Source organism: Corvus moneduloides, chromosome 6, assembly GCF_009650955.1.
Source record: "Corvus moneduloides isolate bCorMon1 chromosome 6, bCorMon1.pri, whole genome shotgun sequence".
Classification (NCBI taxonomy): domain Eukaryota; kingdom Metazoa; phylum Chordata; class Aves; order Passeriformes; family Corvidae; genus Corvus; species Corvus moneduloides.
In genome coordinates, this window is record NC_045481.1 from 45,388,518 (window position 1) to 45,403,535 (window position 15,018).

Genomic DNA, 15,018 nt, shown 5'->3' on the forward strand with positions numbered 1-15,018 from the left:
AAGCAGTTTAAAACACATCCCCTGCCAGCTGTGCCCCTCTGCCCTGTTAGCTTTCAAGTGCTCTCTGGAAGAAATCCTTTTTTGTTGTTGTTGTTGTTGTTTTTTAAATCAGCCCTACCCTTTCCTGCAGTCTTCTTGTGCTGTTCTCTGCCTGGCAAAGCCCCAGCAGCAGCCCCCAGGCAACGTGGCACGTGTAGTGGAAACGACTTTGGCTGACTGGGATGCTTTTGCAGGGAGTCCAGGTGCTGTACACAGTACAGTGGGGAGGAGAAGACGCCTCCAGATGGAAGTTAGAGATCTCTTCCTCCTCCCTTTTTTCTCCTGAACACAGAAATTCAGTGGTTGTGTCAGCATAACTCAATAGCACGGGGATAGAGAGGAGCTGGAGCCTCCACAGCACAAAGCAAAAGCCTCAATTTGCTCTCAGTTGCCTGTTGCAGGAACCCCTTTGGCTCCTGGTGCTAAAGGGAGAAAAGGAGCTGCATGGGGAGGACACCACAGGACAACTCTTTTAGGGGGAGAGTGGATGCTTTCTCCTCTGCATTGAACATTTGTATACCAGCTTGTCCTGCCCTGATGTCTCTGCATAGGCAATCTTTCCCTTAGCATGAGTTTTCCTGGCTTTTCCCTGGGACCTTGAGAGTTAGTCATCCCCACACTGCCTTCCCAGGGCTTCTCATCCTGCCAGAGCCTGTAACAGCATGGGCTGTGGTGCAGGTCTCACTCCTTTCCTCAGTTTGCCCTGCAACAGTGGAAGCAAGGATGTGCTGGTCACTGCACTCAGATTAAAGGCTGGTAAACTGCCCTTTGGCTGAGGTAGATTTAAAGGTCTAAGAGCAGCAATGCTCAAAAAAAACACCTCCTCTCTTGGTGGGAGATGTGGGTGAGAAATTCTCTCTGGGTGGTGATGGTGTTGGGACGGTGATGCTGTTGGGACAGGGATGCTGGGATGGCAGCCTTAGTGGGAGATGGCTCTGCCTGCGTTAGTCATGGCGGTGGAGGGGAAACCCGTAAGATAAAAATGTAAATTATGTGTGTTCAAGAGATAGATAAACATTACTTCTACCAGCACCGTAAACCAGGCCTGTTCTCCCCACCTCCTCCCAGATTTTACCAGCCTAATCTGGAATTTTCTGTGCAATATTTATTTTTCATCACTAAGTCTTGAAGGAAATGTATTTTCAAGCAGCCAGTGACTTCTTTTTTCTAAAAAAACTTTGTTTTCCCCTGAAGTCAGCTCAGAGCACCTGTCTCTTGGAAAACCAGGCCCCTTTAAGATGTCTCAGGCTGCTTTGAATCACTAATTGCTTCTGAATAGGCAGGCCAAATGTTTTATCACTTCAAACTCCCATAGCAATGCAAATCTATACAGCTGAGAAGCCTCTTTCCATGCATGGGGGTGATGGGTAAAGATAAGGATTAAAAATAGAAACAAATTCAGCCCGGGGGTCCTCTTTGTTCCTCCCTGCCCTCGGTGGGGTTGCCAGGGCTACATTTGTTCCCCTGCATCGTTTTTGGATGAGATCCAGTGCCCCTTGAATGCAAAGGCAAGAGGTACAGTGGCGGGAGAGGGCCGGATGAGGTCCTAGGTACATACATATTTCATTGCCCATGCCAGGCTCTGTATTGTTTTCTCTCTCTGGTTTCACAAAGGTGGTGTTTTCTAAAACTCCCACTTGTTGAGGGCGACACAGTCCAGGCTTCATCCCCTCTAAAGTTTCTGGCTTTTCAGTCGTTTCCCACTCTGAATGGCAGCCAGGCATATTTCCCATGCCTGGGAGGAAAAAGGGGGATGCTTGGTAGGAAAACAGGACTCGCCAGAGCACTGTTTGGAGGGGACTACATAGGCTGTGACATGTCCCCCTCGGGGCTGCTGTGTGTGTTTTGGGCTGTGCTGGCTCACACACTGCAGGAGATGAGCAGCACTTTGCAAAGCCTCACTGGTACAGAGCTGGCCTGACTTCTTTAACTAACCCACAGCCTGAAGGCAAATATTGACTATTAAGAGGTGGAAAATCTCGGTGAGCGAGGGCAATCTAAATCCTCCTTTTTGCTTAGGTGGCCTGTTATTAGAGCTGCCTGCTGTGTGCTGAGTACGGCTGTGCTCAAAAATTGCCAAGAGCTCAGCATTATGGGAGCAAAAGCCAATTTACTGAGTTTCCAATAGAAAGGAAGATACATGCTGAATCTGCATCTGTTGGATGATATTTCTGTTTCAGGCATGCTGCTAACATACAAATGGAAAAGCGACTTTGCATGATTTATGTAGTTACTAGAAAACCCTGGGTTAAGAAGACAATGATACCTTGTAGTGTATTGGGTACTCTTTATTCTTAGCAGAGGAGGTTATAAAATCTATTTTCTATTTGGCTCCCCAAGTGAATTCCAGTTGACATTACCTATCCTACTCGAGTACTCTGGAAATGGAGAGCAGATAAAGTATCCTGACAAATAACATCTTCATGTAAAATCGATAGCTAATAAGAAATCCGTCTCCTGAAGATGATAGCAATTTATCTTTAAAATTAAAATAAAGACTGCAAAATTTTGTCAAAGAGAAAAACAAAAAATCTCTGTTCCTCTTTGTTTAGGTATTATTTGTGTGTTACAGGAGCATATAGGATCCAGTTAGGACTTGATCAATTAAGGATAACTCTTGTTATCTTCATTGTATTTTTAAAAGAGACAGCTGCTTTCCCACCAGACTGGGATTTCCAGGGAGGCACAGAGGAACTGGAATGATTTTAGGCTTTCAATGCTGTTCTCCAAAGACTCAACAGGACTGAAACTCGGGCTTAAATCTTTCAGGGGTTTAAGTCTTCAGTGTTGGGTTCCAGCCCAGGTGAACTGGGCTTCATACATCTTACTGAACTGGGGTGTTTATACATAGCCCTGGTCCTCCTAGCAGGGGAAAAAAAAATTTAAAATAAAGGTTTTGAGTATAAAAAGGACAACTAGAAACGAAAAATCTTGCCTATACTTTTCGAGCTTGTGTGTAGAGGTGGTCTTGGGTGTCCAAGTCAGTACCTAAAGCAATCCAGTTTTGGGACCCTCCTTATTTCTGCCCAAGGTCCCCACTTGGAGACCACAAAGGCACAGAGCTCGTGCAAGGCTGTGCTGTGCTCTGACACCTCGCACCAGCAACCCCAGTAGAGTGAGGCGTGGGAGAGAACCTCCAGTGCTGGTGGTGTGAGAGGGCTGTGAGGCTGAAGATGCAGGGCTGGCTGTGTAATGGGGGGAATTCTGAGAGCACAGCCTGGCAGGTGGACCTGTTGGAAAAGCAATTAGGGGCCAATGGGAATGGCACGGGTAGAGAGCAGGAAAAGGTGTCCTGAAGGGTGGAAGCTGTGCCAGGCTCAGGTGCCCTCCCAGCTCGAAACTGGGAGCCCAGGCAGGGAAGGAGGGGGAATAGCTGGAGCAAGAACCAGAAAAACCTGCTCACACCAGCCCAGGATTCACATTACTCACACTGCTTTAAAACAGGTCAGGTTTGCTTTGGTTTCCAGGCAAAGATGGCCAAGCTGCCTAAGGACTGTTTCCAGCTCAGCTTAGAGCAGTTCCGAGCTCCTGTGTGCCCGCTCACTGTGTTCCTGCCCCTGTGCACTCCTACCCATCACCAGTGCAAGGTCTTTCCTGGGATTTAAGCCTTTCTAAGCAAAGGCTGGGCTAGAGTCATGCACAAGGACATGTTTCCCAGCCCACCTGAGGGGTGGTAACCATGAGTGGTGGGATCACATCTAGGCACCCTCATCTCCTGACCTGCCACAAGCTTTGGCACTCACACAGCAAGTCCTGTCCTTGAAGCTGGACAGGAGACTGCATCTGGGGATGCTCCCCATTGCAAAGGAAGAGTGGTCTCCCTCCCCCAGATGCTATCACAGGTGAGAAGCTCATGGCAGTGGTGCAAGCTGTCCTGCTGCAGGTCCCATCCGCAAACACCAGGGTCAGCCTCACATGATTTATCAGGTTATTATAGTCAACTTCAGCTGGGTGTGAGTAGCAAAGACGAAACCACTTTTTTATTGGGAAGAAGGAGGGGAAAAGGAACTAACAGAGTTAGAAATCAGATTGTCAGAGGCTAATGGCTGTGTCTGCTTATTAGGCAGCAATAACAGTAATTTACCTTTGAATCGCAATAATTCATCATAACACTTTCCACCTACCTCATGAACCCTTGCTGCTTATCTCACCCCTCTTGTTCAGGGATCTGAAAGCATTTCATAAACATTAATTAATTATTCCTCCACACCCCTGGAAGCAAAGTAAGCATTATCCCAATTTTGCAGCTCGAGAAGCTGAGCTCACCTAAAGAGATAATAACTGAGCAGGGGTGCAGGAGCCCAGAGAGCAGGCCCCTATCCCAGCTTCGACTGCAAGCACCTTTCTGCAGAGTGCCGAGCGCAATGTGGGCACTGGGGGTGTGGTCCAGGGTAATTCAGTCCTTCATCCATGCACGTTCCTGTGCTTGCCTCCATTTTCAGATGGCGGGAGAGGTGTAAAAAGGGTGAGTGTTGCTCCTGCCTTGGAGATGCCTCACACTCCTCACTATCTCATCACCTTCAAGCCTCCACCACAGGGACCAGGCACCTGCCAGTGTATGGAAGTACCAGCCATTATTCACAGTAGGACTCTCCCTTTTTTTAATGACCACGTTAATGACCCTAATCTGTCAGTGTGAGTGTGGTTAATCCCACAGCTCTGGAGACCAGTAGTTCAGAGACGATTCCTCTCCTGCCCTCTCACACCTCACTTAGCATCCTAACCTAATGCTCCAGCACTGAGATGAGCTGGTGAGACCTGTGCAAAGCAGATGGTACCACCCCTGTCCTGGCTTGAAAATCTGACTGCTGTGAGTAAATATCCAGGATGCAACAATAACAAATCAGGCAATCTCTCTCCAGTGTCTCAGGTAAGGGATGTGACATGTGAGCGACATCCTGAAACAAGATGCTTGACATTAAACCTGTGCTCAAGTGCTTTGATGGATCTCGGCCCTTGAAGAAGAGGGAGCCTGTCTCCCTGGATTCGGTGTGTGACAGAGATGTAAATTAAGGGGAGAATGTCCCCTGCAAATAATGAGCTTTGGCAGTGGAGGGGAGGATGAGACACCAAAGGTCCATGCAAGCTCAGCCTGTTGGGAAGGGGAATTTTTTTTCCCCTGAAACCAACGGTTGACTTTTGGAAGCCGAATGGGTTCTAACATCAGAGCAGGAGGAGGGTCGTGTTTCATAGACAAGTCATGGTGGATTAAATGTAAATGAATCTGCAGTGTGATGGACAAATGGAATCAGTGCCGGGAACCCCAGCTCCTGGTGGGGGATGGATTAGTAATGGGTACTGGTGCATTTGCACGCAGGGAGGGAGTGAATGGCAAGGCAGGGAGGTTTCCAGCATTGCCCTGCCTGTAGCACTGAACGAAAGAGACATCTCCGGGCTCAAAGAAGAGAGGTCAAGCCTAGATAAACACCAGCTTGGTCCCCCATCAGAGAATCACTGAGGCATGAAGAAAAACTTTAACAGCTGCAATGCTGCTTTTGAACCTCCTAGTAAAAGGGAGGGTCAGGAGGTCAAAACTTTCAATGCCTCTGGGAAGAAGAGGACTTTTCCCCACAAGCCTTTGAAAAACTGAACTAAATTAGCATGACCACACTGCTAAATGCTTGGGAAACCCAAACAGCTCGGGTCACAGGCTACCCGAGCAGCAGAATGGCAAAGAGCTGTTGCATTCCCATACTCAACAGCCATAATTAATGAGGCTATTTCCTAGGCGAAAAGCAGGTCTTCTGCCCAGCACCTGGACAGGAAACAAAACCTTTCGGGATGTGCCCCTGGGCGTCTTTTCTTCTCCTGATACTGTTGCCTTTTCCCCTTTCTGTTTCTCCCATCCATTTTCTCTCTCTCACTTCCATCCACCATTGTTTCAGCCGTTTTTATCTCCGCTGCTCCCAGTGTCACACAGCTCAGCTCGCTGTTTGAAGTGGGGAATGGCAATGAAGTTGTAATGATCCAGCCATGCTCTCCCCTGGGGTTGCTGAATAGGAATGCAGGAGCTCCAACCTAACTAAATCACTTTTTTTTTTCCTACTTTTTATTGCAAAAGGGATATTTAAGAGCCCTGCGTCTCATTTTGAGTTACTCACTTTCACTTTGAAGGTAGATTTTTCTTGTTTGGACCTTTTGCAAGAGCCATTCTAGCAAAGACCAGGCAATGCAAACTTCTGGAGGATGTAGAGACCTGGAATTTTTTACTCTGACTCTATCATGGGTTTCATGTTCCTCTTGTACTCTGAGTGTGGTGGGCACCACTTTTCATGAGACCTTTTGCATGTCTCCCTTCACAGTGCTCACCACCAGAGATGTGAAAAGCAGAGAGGCACATGCAGACCTTGCAGTGGCTGTCAGTGCTTTTGGGAAAGGGCTGTATGCCTGCACAGGGCAATCCAAAGACATGAGACCAGCGTAGCCAAGAAGTTGACTGATTCAGACTGCAATCCTGCAGGCTGCTATTGGGCATCCCCATTCCTATTGCAGCCGCAGGAGACAAGTGCTCAGCAACTTTTCCTGGCTTGCTGCAGAAGCGGAAGGAATACTACCTTGAATAAAGCAAGAGGACAGGAAATGCATCACATTTCAGAGGTCAGAAGGCCTGCCCTTGAAGGAGAACAGCTCATCTACCCAACAATCCAAGGTCTCTCCTCCCTGCAAGCCCTAGCCCAAGCAGGGCTGCAGGTGGAAATTAGGGGGTAGAGTCTGTAGTACCCTGGCAGTCAGCTGCAGGGCTCTGCGGTGCCAAGCCCCAATTTGGCTTTCGTGTGATGCTGCAGCATCTTTTCTTTCTCATGTCTCTTGTTGTCCTAGAAACAGAGGAAAAATTTTTCCAGAGAAACCCTTTTGTTACGCTTGAGGCAGCGTCTGCTGCCTCTCACCAAAACAGTGTATGGTCACAAAATAAAACCCTTGCCAGAAAATATACGGCAAGTTCAAAGCCTTCCAAAGAAACCTGGAAAAACTTAATAGTCTCCAAATTTTCCCAAAGCCCTAAGTGTACTGAAAGGGTCAATGAGCACTTCGTAACACTGCTACCAATGTATGTTGAGCAACAGAAGGCAGTACTCTTGTGAATGTATATGTAAATATTTTTAGGGATGTAATTATATGTATTATTTATACATATTGTTGAGAGAGAGAGGTCCTCACTTCTAGTTTTGGATTACAGCTTCTGAGGTGGAGGGTGTCTGCTGGAAGAGAAAGTCAACATGCCATATGGTACTGACCACTTTTCACTCCTGGTGCCAGGCCTTTCCTGGAAATACTGGGATTTTGGGGACAATTGTCTTTATTTGAGAGGGAAACTCATCTTCTGGGGAAAACGTGCCCTTCCATGTGCTCAGCCAGGCAAGGGATGCACTGGGTAATTTCTCTCAGGTACATGAAATGTTGTAGCTGTGTCAGGAAAGGATAGTGACTAACAAATTTCCTGAGGCTTGCAGGGTCTGGAGGCACATTCCCAAGGCCTCAAGAAGTCCTTGGTAAGGGGAGAAGGAGAGGAAAGCAGGCAGGAAGGTTTGACAGCCATGATGCTGACCACATCCAGCTCCTGTGGGGAGCAGGGGATGTGGGGCACCCCTGAAAATCTGGCTTCCCACTTTTTCCTTTTTGTAAGGGGCCTGAAAAAGAGACTTTCCTCTACTTTCTCCTCCCAACCACAGCTCAGAGTGTTTTGGGTTTGTGCCAAAAGCCAAAACCCAGCAGCTCTGCAGATTCTGGTCCCTCAAATACCCATTTTCCTCTCATCCCCTATACTGACCGTGGACTGTAGCACGGACTAGCACTGCTGGGCTTGGGTGGCTGCCCCAGGGAAGATGTGCTCTGCTAAGAGAGGCTACATCTGGTGACCTGCTGCTTACCCATGGTATGTTTGTACTCAGGATGGGGTTTTTGTGCAAATGTATTCTGTATCTGAAGAAGCCTCAGAACAAGGACACTTCTTGTGCTCCTGAGCACAGCAGCAAGACAGCATCATCTTCTTTGGGGAAACTCAGATAGGATTACTATCTCATCTGCTGCTGGAGAGAGCAAAGGACCTGTTTGGTTATGATTCAGCTGCTCAGGATGCTGAGACAGCATTGCTCTCCTCCCTAAAGCAGCCTGGCTGCTCAGTGTACAACGAGCACGTGACTTTTCAAAACTCTAAGATACACCTGTAGAAAACCCAGAGAGGAACCAGTGAGCATAAACCCAGAAATCAGCTCATTCACTACTCCTGGTCAGTCCCTGAACATGGCCTCAGCATCACAGGAGCTTTAAGAATAAATCTGAAGGTGGGCTGAGGCAGAGCTATGGCTGGAGAAGACGGTCCATGAGCCAGTCTAGAAAAGCTCACCAGTGTGAAATTATACCTGAGACATTTTTATCCATCTCAGTAGATAGAAGGTGTGGAGAACTCTTTGTAGGGTGAAGAATCAAGGGATCATGCAGACATGCGAGTCAGAGTTAGTTTATTTATTTTTCACAGTAATAACTTTACAAGTGAAAAGGGATTTCCAATCTTTTTACAACCTGCTAAAGGTAGAAAGATTTAAAACTCAAAATCTTTTTCTTAAAAGAAAGACAACCGTCCTTGCTAGTGGCAAATGAACCTCTGCTCAGCTTGTGTCCGATTGGGATCTCAGAAGACTATCCAACCTATTAAATAAGATATTCATCTCCTGAGAACAGCCTTTGTTGTTTTCTTTTATAGATCTTTGTTCCTCCTGTGCTGTAAGGTCTCCAGGGCATGGCCTGTGTTACAGAGCGCCAGATGTACTATCTGATTTTAGGAGATCATAATTATGAGGAATATGTCAGAACAACAGAAAACTTCATTTAAAAACCCAATTAAAGCTGCCGAGTGACAGCTACGTACTTGTGTGTTGCATCACCTCCTAATCCCAGCAGCTTCCATGTGGAGAAGGGAGTAGTTAAGGATATCATAAACCTTAGATATGGATATCATAAAGCCCATATGAGATGGGGATTTTTCTGACTCTAAGTTAAAATTGACACATATTTTGTGATGGAGCAGCAAACCTGAGATCTGTTTTGGAGCAGTAACCTCAGGATCCAGGGTCTGATGGGTGGGTTATCCTTTCTCATGAGTAGTAGGACACTTCACAAGACATTCTGGATAAAGAAATATAAAGGTAACTGTGTGTCTGGCACTGGGCTTGCACCAGCACAGGCCTTGCTGGAGCACCTTCACCAGCAGAGACCTGGAGGATGGGATGCTGATGCCATCACAGCCATCCCCATTGCTTGGGGGTCCACAAAGGATGGGCATTTATATGCAGGGTGGGGGGAGCTTTCAGGTGGGTTTTTTGAGAGGTAGGATGGAAAAAGCTGAAAGAGGAAGGAGGTGAGAAGTTTCCAAAGCCTCCAGCACGGCAGCAGACACCTGCTTCTTCCAAAACCGGCTGAACCTGTCTCCCTGCCATCATCTCTCTGCGGTTTTAGGGTGATTTAAGCCCCCGGCCAGCTGAAGGGCACGAGGCTTGAGGGCTGCACCCTCCTCCTGTGCCAGGCCAATCTCTTCCTCTCCAAAAAGGGGTTGTTTTCTCTGTTCTACTCAGGGACCTGCTGGGGCAGGTGGAGGTCTGGGCCCTGCTGTCGGACAGGCTGAGCGCTTCCAGCCAGGAATGAGCCTGCCCATATGGCCCCACAGAGCCAGGAGTCAGGGATAGGGAAGTACAGTGTGGTTTTGCTTGGTTTGTTTTTAGGAAAGGAGATTTTAAGTCTTCTTTTAAAAAATATGATAACGTTTTTGGAAATTTTTTTAAAGATAATAACCTTTTTAAATAAAAGCAGAATTCAATACTTTAAAAAAGTTTTTTATACGAGTTTTATTTTGATTGGAGAGTTTTAAAGTTAAGAGATTAGGAGGAAAATGTAGAATTTATCAGTTCTTAAAAAACAACCAAACAGGAGAATTTAAGATTTTATTTTAAAAGGAGAATTTTAATTTATTGGTTTTTTAGAGGGGTTTTACGACTTTTTAAAAAGAAGAATTTAACGTTGTTGGGGGAGGTTTTAAAAGAAGAATTTAAGACTTTTTTTTTTTAAGAAGAATTTCAGACTTTTTTTTTAAGCAGCCGAGGTGACGGTGCGGGTTTCGTGTGTGGGGCGGGGCTCACCTGGCGGGGGCGGCGCTCACCTGGCGGGGCGGGGCCCGGCGGGGCGGGGCGGAGGTCGGCGCGGCTCCGCGCTGCGGAGCGGAGGGAGCGGGGCGGCCGCTGCCGCCGCCCAGGAGAGCAGCCGGAGCCGCAGCTGCAGCTGCGCTGCCGTGGCCGGGCCGGCGGCAGGTGAGTGAGGGCGGGCGCGGTGGGGCCGGGCCGGGCCTCCGGGCAGCGGCTGCCGCTGCTTTGCAGCACGGGGCGCGGCCCTGCCCTGCCGCAGCCGGGCCGGTACCGCCGAGAGCGGCGCCGAGCAGGGGGGCTGCGGCTGCGGCGGGGCCCCTGGCCCCGGGTGTCCGCGGACAGAGCCGTCCCCGGGGCTGCCGGCGGCTCGCCCGCCTGGCAGGGCCCACCGGGGCGGAGGACAGCCCCACGGGGCTGCAAAGTGGGGCAGGGGCGGCGAGCAGCTGGCTTGGGGCAGGGCGCCGCAGTAACCCCGGCTCCCGTAAGGAGAGCCCGGGCTGGGGTGACTGGGAGCGGCGTTCGGCACCGGCGAGACCCCGAGCCGCGCTGCCACCTGCCCGGTGCCGCGCCGGTCGTGTCCCGGTCGGTCGAGCACCGAGTGGCTTTGCCTCCCACCTCCCCGACGCATCCCCAGCAGCCCCGGCCCACCAGCACGGTGCACCCAGGCCCTGCTGGCAGAAGCAGCGGCGCGGCCCCACCGGCGCGGCAAACGCTGTCCGGAGCCCCCAGCGGAGGAGCCGAGGCGGCGTGGGGGTCTCAGCTGCCCGTGCCAGGAGCCTCCTCCCCTCGCATCCGTGGGGCAAAACCGCCCGTCCTTTCTCCCTTCAGAGACGTCTCCGGCTCCCCGAGGAGAGGGGTTAAATTCCTCGATAAGAGCCGGGCTCCAGCCGCATACTTCTGATGCCTTCTGTGAACTCTGCCGGCAGGTTGGCAGGTTGTTTCGTAACTCTACTTGTGGCCTGCTGCGGGGGGGAGAAGGGGGCGGGACGGGACACCAAACTCCTCTCCTGGCTTTTTTTTCCCTGCCCTGCAACAGCACTTTGTAATTGCAGGTTAGAAACCCAAACGTGGGTTCAAGGGTATTGTACAGAAGAAAGGGTCACAGCCGTGCACCTCTGACTCAGAGTGGCTGCCTCAGGCACAGCCCATGGCACTCCTCTTGGGATGGCTGATTTCAGGAGAAATTGGGCAGAAACAGACGAGAAATGGTCGAAAGAGGCGAGGCGGGAGCTTTGGCTGCTCCTCGCCGTGAGCCGGGGCCCGCTCCCCGGGATGCCGGTGCTAACGGCGCGGGCCCGGGCCCCGTGCTCTGCCGGGACTTGCCAGGCAGGCACCGGGCCCCGGCAGCGTGTGGGAGCACGAACGCCAGAGCTCCGCTGTCAAATGGCGGAGCCCTGGCGCCTGCCGGAATGGGGCAGCGGTGCTGCACACACCTGTCAGCGCACCTCGAGGGGCAGCTCTGTGGGGAGCTGCACTCCTCATGAGGCAGGAATTGCAGCTCTTCTTAGAGAGAAGAGAGCAAACCGTGTGCACATGCTGTATCTGCAGTGGGTAGGAGTGGGAAGCGTTTTCCGAACGCTGCTGGTTTTCCTTATCAGGCAGTGCCGGTGATGTCTTCTCAGGAAGGAGTTGTGGGGAAGGGGGGATGTTCTTACCTTCTGCTGGTACCGTTGGAATGCCAGGAATCCTCCCACATCCCAGTTATCTGCTGGGGGAGCCGGAGCACGGCGCCTGGACTCCCTCTCAGCATAGCTCCACTGGCTTCCCTGTGCCCTCTTGAAAGAAATGGCATGGAAATCCAGAAGCTCCCGCAAGTGCATACATTTTCCTGACGCCTTTCTTCCACCATGTTGTTCAAAGTTGCGAGGCCGGGGAGTGCCGCTTGCAGCACTCACAGGATTGGGCACTGCAGTGCTGGGGGTCCTGCACTCTTTCCTAGCAAGGGGATGCCAGTTGCTCTAAAATATAAAACTCTTTGCAAATGAGTGTGAGAGGGACATGGGAATTAGTTTTGCCCAGGTCTTAAAGAGGCAGACCCAAGCAATAATCTGCCAACATGGGTGTGTTGTCCACCTCCACAGTGGAGATGTGTCCTGTGGCTGCCTTCACTCTTGCCACGTGCTGCAGGGAAGTATTGCTTGAGTGCAGCTGCATGGTCCACACTGGTTCATCCCTTCCACGTTTTCCAGCATCTCTCTGTCCTGTCTTGTTCATGTTGTCTTCTATAGGAAAAGCCTCCAGTGGTGGCTCAGAATTGACTGAAGTCCATGTTCTGTTGTTTCTCCATGTGCTGGGGAGGGAATGCTTTGGGACCAAATCCAGACAAAGGGTTAATCCTGCCTGGCTGGGAGGCAATGATATGTGTGCCAAGGCTTCAGAGCAGAGTATTTTCTGGAGTCATGCAAGGTTGGGTGCTGTGGTGAGCTAGGTAGAAATCCAGGTGCTGCTTGACAATGGATTGCTCTGTGCCCAAGTTTAAATAAAGGCGAGGGACACTTTAAGTGTCAGCTCTGTGCGTATGCATTGTTTTCAAGAGCATCTTTTTAAAGGATGTTCTTCCATCTGTCCCAACTTGTCTAAGCCCTTGTAAACCTGTGTATTCAAATTAAAGCATAAGCGTGGCTCCACTGAAGGTTTTTAACAGAATCCTATTGTTGTAAAGGATTGCTAACATTTTTATGTCCTTCCATTTTTCAGATGCCAGGTTCAGGAGCTCCTAAAAACGGCTGATTATCTGGCTTTTTGTGGGCTGGACTTAGCATTTCTTGAGGGTTGGGGTGCTGCCAGCTGCCCCAGGCTAGTCATCAAGAATAACTTGTTGCTAAAAAAGAAAAAAAAGTGGGGGAATAACCTGAAACACTTTTTAACCAAACACATGGATGGATCAGCCCTAAGCTGGATGGAAACTTTGGGGCAGTTGAGCACCATCTGAATTTGGGAAGGTTTTTTCTACTGCTTCCTAACCATGCTGCAGTTCAGGTCCTGCTGAAACTCTTCATCTTTGGAGCCACGTGCTCAACCTTCCCATGTCCTCCCTGGTGCCTCCTGCATATCTGGGAGGACTGACAGTGGAATGTCACAGTGCTCTCAACAGCCTTTTGGCATCCAGAGCCCTCCATGGATGTCCTGCATGGTGTTAGACCTAGCACTGGGCTCCTGTGAACAGCAGGAACTCTGGAGGCACCTAGAGCATCCTGCAGGAGAGTAGCTGTGTTGGCAGAGAAGCCCAGTGAGTGGAAGCTCCCCTTTGCTCCCTGCTTTTCCTGCCAGCCCAAGGAAACCATTGGCACCCAGATGGTGTTGTGAAGCTGTCTGACTGGGAGAGCACTTGTAGGGTTCTTGCTGGTTTAGTGACTCCTGCTGTGAACATTGCTTTCCCCAGGAAATGTGAGTGTGCAGCAGGGAGCTGGTGTCTGCCTCTGGATGCTTGCCTGCGGCAGCCGGTGGTGTGCAGCAGGTTAGATAAACACCATAGGCATCTCTAGATAAGAATAAAGATGGGTTGTGTTGGTTTTTTTGGAGGCTTTGTGGTTGCTGTTTTCACTTGCCAATTTTTATTCTCTTTTCCAAGTTCTGGCAATGTTTGGAGGTGTCAGCACTCTGTTTTGCTAAGAGCCAAACATAATTGCAGTGGGAATGCTGGGTGGACCTCTTTGCATGTTGTGATCGGTGCTGGCTGGTTCCTGCAACACAAACACACACACTCTTCTCTGAGCTTAATTGTCAGAAAGCAGCTCGTGATCTCCCTGGGTCTTGACCAGTATGCCCAGGTCTTTGCTTGATGGTGTGTGCCTGTAGAAAGTTAGGTGTTTCCCAGGATTGCTCTGAGGTCATCTCTCCTTCCTCTATTCCCTGCCCTGATTCCTCTGGGATGGGACTTTCTCAGGGCAGCTTGTCAAGTCCTTGGGGTCCCATCCCAAAGGAGTGGCTCTGTGAGGCTTTCCCAGGGCTAACCCAGCCTGGGCACAAGGTTGTACCACATCATACGTGATCCAAGGTATTCCCACCTGCCCACCATCAGTGGGGAAAAAAAGCTGTGTCTGCACAGGTGTTAGTGCATAAGGGATTCCTGTAGTTGTTTGAGGGTTTTTGCTGGGTTTTTTAAAGACCTTTTCTATTGCTCTTTCTAGTCTTTTAAAAATCTTGCAAACTCAGCGTTGCATGTTGGGAAAGGACATTTTTTTCTCCCACTCTGGAAAGGAAGCATCATTGTGACCCAGGAGTGGAGGGACTAGAAACATGGCTTTGAATCTTTGAGATGCTGCATGCTGAGGACTAGCTGTCCCTCGAAGCTACTTCTCCTCAAGTACTTTTTGGAGTGCCTTGATGCAGTTTGAGGATTGCCTAGACTGAGACATTGGATTTGGTCTTGTCCTCTTTTAATTCATTTGGCTTTTTAATGACCTCCTGGGAGGTCATTAAAGGAAGTTAGGCTAGGAAGTTCAAAAGTACGTATTTCCCCAAAGCAACCCCATGTGAGCATTAGTTGCATGAGGATTAAGCACCTAAATGCTTCAGAAGAAACAATATATTTTTATTGAGTCTCCCACTCTGTGCAGGCAGGATTGCTGGCCCAGTCCCCAGCATGTGTTCTTATCCCATTTTGGTCCTTCAGGTATCACTGAGTGCTTGACCTATGTATGGAGCAGGAGGTGGAGTCCTTTGCTGGCATTAAAACCCCTTCAGCCAAAGGTCCAGCAAGGCAGTTTGGGGGATTAGAGTTGGTCATGCAGCCGTGATTTCCATCACTTGTAGGACTGTGATTTGTACCCCTGGATGGATGTCCCAGGTGCACTTGCCTCTCTGGAGATATGCCGTGATTTTACTGCTTTAAAGAGCTTATTGT

At 49.7% G+C, this 15,018-nt stretch overlaps 1 protein-coding gene across 5 annotated transcripts in view; it reads left to right on the top strand.

Moving 5' to 3' along the window:
• Window positions 1-15,018, top strand: part of RASSF7 (Ras association domain family member 7) — a 44,452-nt gene that overhangs the window by 16,554 nt on the left and 12,880 nt on the right. For 3 of the 5 annotated variants that reach the window (XM_032111616.1, XM_032111617.1, XM_032111612.1), the window contains exon 1: window positions 10,235-10,337. The exons of the other annotated variants lie outside the window; for them this stretch is intronic. The gene's annotated coding sequence lies outside the window, so the exon portion shown is untranslated. Of the gene's footprint in view, window positions 1-10,234; window positions 10,338-15,018 lie in introns of those variants that run through there. 5 annotated transcript variants of the gene reach the window in all.